Raw genomic sequence first — 8,117 nt, 5'->3', positions numbered from 1 at the left:
TCAGGAACTATCATATTAGCAGAAAGTGCTCATGATATGCTTTATGACTGAATACAACCTATGGATAGGTGGGGAGAAGTAATTGCTGATATCTATAAAAGAAGCCCTGAATTAAGAGCCTCATGTCTGATGTTTGTGTGGAGGATAAAACACTGCCAAAGTGACTTCAGGTTACGCCAAGTGTGTGTGTGTGTGCGTGCGTGTGTGTGCACACGTGTGTGCACATGTGTGTGTGGGGGGGATGAGATGTTTTGGTCTGGGGTATTTCTTTTCTGAAAAGCATGATATTCTAGTCAACATCTTTCTAAGCAGGAAAGCTAGCAGAAACCAGCTGCACTTAGTACAAGAGTGTAACAGCCTTCAAGCAGTTCCATGAGACATTAAGAGCAGTAGCCTTGTTTAAAAGGCCTGACAACATTCCAATGACCCGCCTGGATGACCTGCTGCAGGACCTTTGTCATGCAGTTCCCATCCTGCTGGGAATTCTATAGAAAAGACTTGCAGTATTTCAATGTTACAGTTAACACCCAGCCACAATCTGTAATAAAGACTGACTGTATCACCCCGGACAGAGGCACTTCACTTTGGGGCTTGCCTTCTTGGAAGAGAAATTCTTGGTCCATCGAGATGTGGCACTTCTCAAAGGACACAGGCAGAAGACTAGGCCCTGCCCTCAGCTTCAACTACCTGAACAGACCACGACAGACTCCTGCACATGACAGAGGAAACTGCTCAATGGGACAAAGCACAGAGGGAGGAGCAAAAGGCAAGTTGCGGAGAATGCCATGAGGGGTGACCAGGTTTCCTGGGGCCCAGAAGGGCATTAGGTGAAAGCTGCCCAGACTCCAAAGGGAACTGAAAGGAGCACTGGGGACCTGCTGGGGRAGAAACAAGGGGACCAATCAGAAGAAGAATTCAAGGTGTAACTGGAGCTAGCAATGAAGTGAAGAAAAGGCTTAGAATCAGAGAAAAACCTTGGCCTTTCAAGAACCTGGTGGAAAGCTGGAGTACTGAGCAGCACCACTGCCACGGTGCATTGAAACGGACTGAGTGCCGACAACTCTGAGCGCCCTCCTCAGGCTCCGGCTGCTCCCCAAACAACATCAGCGTCCAACAGAAATGACAATGCAAACTGTAGGAGCCTTGTGCAAGTGGCCAGGCAGTTTTGCAACCAGAATATGATCAGGGTCACCAACCACTGCAGTATACAGAGGGGCACAGGCACTTTCCGTGGTTGTTGCTTCCTGACTTAAGGCCTTCCTTGCCAATGCCTTCTGCTCTTTCGCATGGGTGTACACATCAGGAATCTGACACTTGCTGTTCCTCAGAGATAGCCTATGGCTCCAAGTACAACACTGGAATAAACCAGTCATTCAGAGTGCAGCAAGTCTCCACAACTAAGCAACAGACCCCTCTAGATGCACTCCCTCCAGTCTCTGCTACCCCTGGGAGAGCCRTTTCTTTCTCTGAAGGGCTCTGAAAGAAGAAGGTCAGTAGTATACCTCTCCTGAAGGCCTTGAACAACTCAATGACTTGAGGGTACAGACAGCACCATTAAATGCCACCAGAGTTGTCCCCTAATGGGTGAGTACACAGAGAGGAAGAAATATCCCCAAAAGCTGTGCAGCTGGGGCTGGTGAAGGGAGTGATGAATTCTTTACAGTCCCCAAAGACCAGCCTTCTGCTTTGCTTGGGGCAAATGACTTCCACTTAATTTCCCAGGAGGGGACCAACGTGCCAGAGATGCCCAGCAGGATCTGCCCCAGCAGCAGTGGCCAGGAGAGCCCGGCTGTCACAGTTGAAAGGCCAGGGCCCTGCACAGCCACCCAGGCACCAGGAATTGGAGCTGCTCTTGTAATGCTGAGGAAGTCCCAAAGTTCCCGGGGCTCCTCTGCGCCCTGCAAGCACCCTGCAAGCACTCCATCTCAGCTCACCCAGCCTCCTGGGGCCAGCAAGGCCAGAGGCACATGGTTTCTGTGGGAGTGGGTCCCCCTTTGGGATGTGGCTCTGGGAGGAAAGGGGTCCTGCATCCCAGAGGCTGGGGTGTCCTGCAGCTCCAGCGAGGCTCTCCAGAGTCTGCTGCAAATGCCTTTGTTGAAAAGTGATCCTTCACCTTGTAACAAATTCAAGTCATCTGCTTGTTTGGGAGAACCTCTAATCCTTCCCCCTGGATCCTCTTGTGCCTCCAGCTTGGCAGAGCATGTTTTGGGCTCAGCGATGCCATCTTCAGATGGCCACAGCCCCCCCGTCCTCCTGCAAATTGGGCTCAAACATCTACACCCAAAAGAAAGCATGTTTGGGAGAGCAGCTTGTAAACAGGTGGGGGACGCCACTGCAACCTAGCAAGTGCTGGCTGACCCCAAGGATTCTTGTCTGAGCTGGGGTGGGCAGTGCTGAGGGGAGCCCAAAACAGCCATCTACCCCAGCCCCTCCTCATGACCCCACACCAATGCTCCCCAACACCAGCAGGCCCAGAACTGGGCTCCCCCTCACTGCCCTGTGGCCCCATAGGGCTCCTCAGCCCTCTGGAGCAACCTCCCGGGGCACAGCCTGGCCCCGCAGAGAGCAGCCCCTGCCTGGCTGTGGCCCGGTCCTGCTGGGCGCAGCGGGAGGGCTGCCGAGCCCCGGGGCTGCTGTGGGGAGGGGGCGGGGCAGGAGAGGAGAAGAGAGGACACCACCCTGCCCTGGGGGCAGCAGGACACTGCCCACGGGCTCCGGTGCCCCAGCCATGCCCAGGGCCCCCACGCTGGTGCCAGGGCTGCCACCAGCACAGGCCCCAGCGCTGCTCCCCCATGCCCGCCATGGCCCCCAAGGTGCAGAGCAGCAAGCAGCCCCACGGGGCCCCTGTGGCAGAGCCCAGCCCCGGTGGGGCAGCAGCTGCACCCCGGGGCCCCGCACTGCCTGGCCACATGGGGCCGTGCTGCCCCCAGGTCCTGCCACGCCCCAGCCCTGTGCTGCTGCCCACAAGATGGCGCCCGACCACGGGGGGAGAGGGCAGAGCAGGCCACCAGGGCAGGAGGGCCCAACATTGCCATGGCACTGCCCCAGTGCAGCCCTCCTATTGGATGGCATGAGGAGGAGGACGGGGATAGAGTTCACTGATGGCTCTGCCAGCCAATTGGGGTCCACCATGGGAAAAAAAAAAGATATGAAAGAGGAGCAGGAGCAAAGCAGGCGAGAGGCGAGCGGGTGAGAGAGCGGGTGCGAGTGGGTTTGGTGGGGGCTGCGGGCGCGTTCAGCTGCTGGCAGGTGCCCTCCTGCCGGGGCAGGGGCAGCGGTGCTGGCGACGGGGCTGCTTTCCTGCAGGAGCTGCAGCGGGGGCTGGTGGGGCCGTGAGCATGGGACAGAGCGACCTGGGACAGAGGGGGGAGCTGCCCTGCAGCCGGACATGCCGGCCTGCCCCAAGCAGCTTGGCCAGGGCGGTTTAGTGGGGTTCTGGGTGCAGGAACCTTTGGCCCTGTGGTGGGTCTGGGATCCATGTTAAAGCGTTTCCCTGAGCTGCTGCTGCCATCGCAGCCCCAGGTGCTGCTCAGAGCTGCGTTTGGGAGCTGCTGGGCAAAGTGTGAGCAGGCCGCTGGTGTCGTTGCGAGGTGCCCTTCCCAGTGGTGTCTTTTGTTTTGAAAAGTGCRCTTCCGAGTGGCTCTGAGAGAGGCTGTCCCTGCATGTGATGCTGTGCCTTAGCCRTTGTTTTTGCTCCAGGCCTCTTTCTTCGCCCTGAGACCTGTGAGCCTGGCAGCATCCTGAAGGGTGTTTCCAGAACAGCTCTGTAAGTGTGAGCTGTTTTGCTTGTCAAGGGCCTTGAAAGTGGATGAACGACCAGTGCTTGCACTTGCCATTGTTGTTTCCATACTCCTAGGTCAGGGTGAAGAGTTGCTGAATTGTGGCTCTGCTGGTTTCACCAAGTCCTTCCGTGTGTCTCCAACTGTCAGGGCATAAAACAGTCAGGAATGCTGGTTGCCCTTGATGTGTAGAGGATTTTCTGGGTTTGTTCAGCACTGGGGAAGGAGCTAGACTTCTGAGTTGCAAGAAGGCTTCTCCCTCTGACTGGGACATGAGGCCCTGCTGTCTTCAGGTTCGTAATTGCTGCTCTCATGCAATCCTGCCACTAGAAAATGTTGCTAAGAATTACTTGTAGGCCTTTCTCCCATTCCTAAGTGTCCTAGACTAGGTGTAGGTGTTACCTAGGCAAAAGCTAATCTTTTTTGGGGGTAGTAACTGGTACRTAATGTGTGTTTTGGTGCACTATGAGCATTGAGAGGAGCACAAAGTGAATGAGGGTGGCCGTTCAGTAGGTGGCTCAGGCTTGGGGGAGGGCATGGGGAGCTGCAGGTGGCAACAGACACATGGTCAGGGTGTGGGTAGTGAGGTCATGGGTGTCTACGAGAGCTATGCTAGAAAATCCCCAGTGTCAAATGAATTCTGTGTAAACGTTGCTGCTAGGCCTGGAGGAGGCACATGACTCAGCCATTGCTGATGAGGTCACTTCTGTCAGAGCACCTGATAGGGCAGCTGGAGGAACAAGGCTTGGCTGTTGATTGTGAGGTCCCTTCTGACTGCTGAACCGATTGGAGAGCAGCAGAGATGTGGCTGGAAAGGTGATTGCAAGGTCATTTCTACCTGAGCAGTTGATAGGGCAGCAGCAGGTCCATGCCTGGGATCTATGTTTTTGAGATGATTTCTGCCTGAGCTGCTGATAAGGCAGGATTTGTCTCATGCCTGGGGAAGTTCTAGTGAGGTAATTTCTGTCTTAGAGGCTTCTAGGCCAGTGACAGAGACATGGCCGTGAAGRTGACTGTGAGGTCATGTCTTTCTGAGTCCCTGATAGGCCAGCAGCAGGCAGATAGGTGTGGATGTTGATTGTGAGGTCTCTTTTGTCAGAGTACCTGATAGGCCAGCAGTAGTTCATGGCTGGGGAAGTTACTTTGAGGAAACTTCTGCCTCTGAAGCCCATAGGCCAGCAGCAGGCACCTAGAGTGGGTATGCGCTTGTGAGGTGACAGGTGCTACACAGGCAAGCGTGGGACTCYGGATGGTGCAGCCCACAGAAGAGGGGTTTGCTCTGGGGTGCTCCCCAAGAGTTAACGAACCCTGGCTGCACCATGGCCTGTGGGACCACCACACTGTGGGGTTGCTGCAGCCTAGGGGCACACCCTCTAATGACCCCATCAAAGGCATCAGATCTTTTGAACAGGATGGATGTCCAGATGCTGTCCAGATGGCAGTGGCAGTCTCCTTTGCCGGGGTCCTTCCAATAGTGGTTTCCACTGGATCAGATTATACTCCCCGAACTGTTCTTCTGGGGAATTTTTATARTCCAGCTGGCTTGTGGTCCTGTGTGACCTCTCCAGTACATGCATGATCCATTGCTACTGATTACCTGAAACTACATACCAAAGCATCTCCTAACTCTCCTAAGAATGCACAAAAGACTGTCCTACATGGCCACTGCTTCATCTGCAGGAGCAGTTTCTACTGTGAATTTTCAAGGGTCTTAACTAATTACAATTTAATCAGTTCTGCAGCAGGAGCTGCTGCAGAGATTCTGAAACAGCCAGATGCTCCACCTGTGATGGTACCCACCACATTAAGCACAGGAATTGGTCCAGACACAGTAAGATCTGCCTCTGGAAATCTCTAGAACTGTCCAAAATATCCACTTGGAGAAGTCCTGCACCAGTTAATGCAACACTTAATTTGGAAGGTGGTAGGAGTTCAGTCAGTCTCCTAATTTCAATCCATCCCCTGTCTCAAACCTGTCCATCATCTTATCTGTGTGGACTACTAGATGGGGGAGTTCCTGGGCCACCCAGYGGATTAATGACTTGAGTGCTCTGAGTGCGCACACAGGCACAGGCCTGATAGCCTGTTACCCACCCACGCCACAGTTATAACTGTAAGAGAAACCTGAATTTCATACATGAAACTTGATTTTCAGAGCTTTTGCCACAAGTACTGGCTCTTAGCTAGCAGTCCGGGCTACCTCTGCAAGCAAGTGAGGCAGGCGAGTTATTTACTGTGTCTAAAGATAGGTGGGATAAATCAACATTTATTTCATGGCATTGGATATAAACAAAGAGAAAATGAGAATCCCTTGTGCAGTTCTGGTCTTCCACCTCAAGAAAGAAGAGTAGGACTAGGAAAAGTGAAGGGAAAGTTGATGAAGGTAGCAAGACGAATTTCACCATGCGTGACATTAGTTAGTCTGGTCACACCTTCAATTGACTGGGTTCTGAAATGGATCCTCCCAACCATACCATAGCTAGCAAATTCTTCCTCAAGGCCTTTTCAGTCACTCCTCAAATGTAAATCCTCTTCTTGACACTGCCGTGGGTGATTTATCTGCTCACTGCCTTGGGGAATATGGTCATGATATCCATCATTTGGCTCAGCCAGTTCCACCCCTAGCATATCTCTTCCCCAGCAGCTTCTCCTTCTTAGATATTTGTTTCCCTTTGCCCCTAAAGGGTTTGTTGGCCTCATCTTGGAGATTAAGACCATCCCATGGCTGCTTGCTGGTTCCAGACCTTCCTTTCCATCTTCCTGGGCACAGCTGAGTTCAACCTGCTTGTTGTGATGTCTTTCGACTGCTGCGGGGCCATTTGCAACCCGTTGCACTGGACCATCTTTACGAAGCCCTGGTTGGGCTCCATGCTCATCTTTACCCACTGGGTGATGGCATCTCTATCCTTGCTCAGCCCCTCATCTTATATACCAAGGTACCCTCCGTCCCCAGTAGAGACTCTTTCTTCTGTGGCCTCATCCCTTTGGAGAGAGCAGCCTGCATGGGCCCCAGCTATCTTCAAGCAGGAACTCCTCCGCTGTGTTGCTGAGCTCCTTCATCCTGACCTCTGTGTCTTATGCCTGCACTAGATGCACTATCCTGAGAATACCCTCTGGGAAAGCCATAAGAAGCCTTCTTCACCTGCATATCTCACACTGACATAGTCACTGTTGCATATGGTAGCTCCATTTTTGGCTACRTGGGGCCTGAGTACAGCAAATCCTCTGAACCAACCAAAGCCTGATAAAAGGGTTCAACAGAGGGTTACCTCCATGGTGAGCAGAGAAGCTGCTTTGCTGTAAGCTCTCAGCAGCTTTGAAGGTTCTTCTGAGAAAGTACATTCAGGAGAAGCATGATTTTAGGTGACATCCAGCAGATTAAGAAGACACAACCCTTTGAGTGTTGGAACTTACCCAGAAAATGGGGAGCTGAGACTGTAACCTCTGATTCACTGAGGCTASAGTGATATTGCTGTAGGTGACTGGGCTTGAGCTTTTGCTCACATAATTACAGCCAGTGGTTCAATTTCAGCATATCTTCCAGATGAACCCAGTCCAGAGATTCACCTATACCAGACTAGAAGCAGAGAGCAAGACTGGGCATTTGGGATCTAGGACTAACCTGAGCTCCAGGTTAAAACAGCAATGCAAACATGGGGTATTGCCCACTACTGAGCTTCTTGTTTTACTCTCTGTATAAGAGTCATCCGTTATGCTCTGAGACAGGGTCTGGGGGGACAACAGAGTCTGTGGACGACCTTTGTTTCACTGCTTGAAACCCATCATCTTCACTTCCCTCCGCCCTTGCATTTTTGAGGCATCCTATTTGTGGAGTCATCTGCTCCTTTCCTTTATATGTCTAAAACCAAATGCAAAGGTGGAGGGAAAAATGTCATTATTTATTGTCTATGTTTTCCTTGGGCTTCCTTCTGTTAGACATGTTCTTTGGTTTGAAAAAGAAATTAGCTACTAAATCAATTAAGAGGTTTGAGACTGAAATAGTGAGATTCATTGACTTCATTAGAGGTGTCTGTGAGCAGCTGGTGTCTGTACTTGTTTTCCCTTGGTCCCTATGTAGTCAACAGAGGCAAAGAGAGACTATAATCAGCAGGTGAAAGAAGTGTTACTCTCCTCTCTCTCTCTGCACTGACAAGATGGGAGTAAGCTAACTTGCTCAAACTGAAGTGCCTAACTTTTAGGCATCTAAAATATATCCCTACTTAGTATTTTTGTTGTTGTTGTTGCAGATGCTTCCCACTTCAAATAATCAAGAGTACAGCCTTTAAGTTCTTTAAGATGATAAAATTTCCCCCTTCCCCTAAAGGGAAAGCAAGGCAT

This window comes from Apteryx rowi, unplaced genomic scaffold, assembly GCF_003343035.1.
Source record: "Apteryx rowi isolate R43461 unplaced genomic scaffold, aptRow1 scaffold_1226, whole genome shotgun sequence".
In the NCBI taxonomy this organism is placed as follows: Eukaryota; Metazoa; Chordata; class Aves; order Apterygiformes; family Apterygidae; genus Apteryx; species Apteryx rowi.
The sequence above is the reverse complement of the archived record's forward strand: the minus strand, read 5'-3'. Positions refer to the sequence as shown.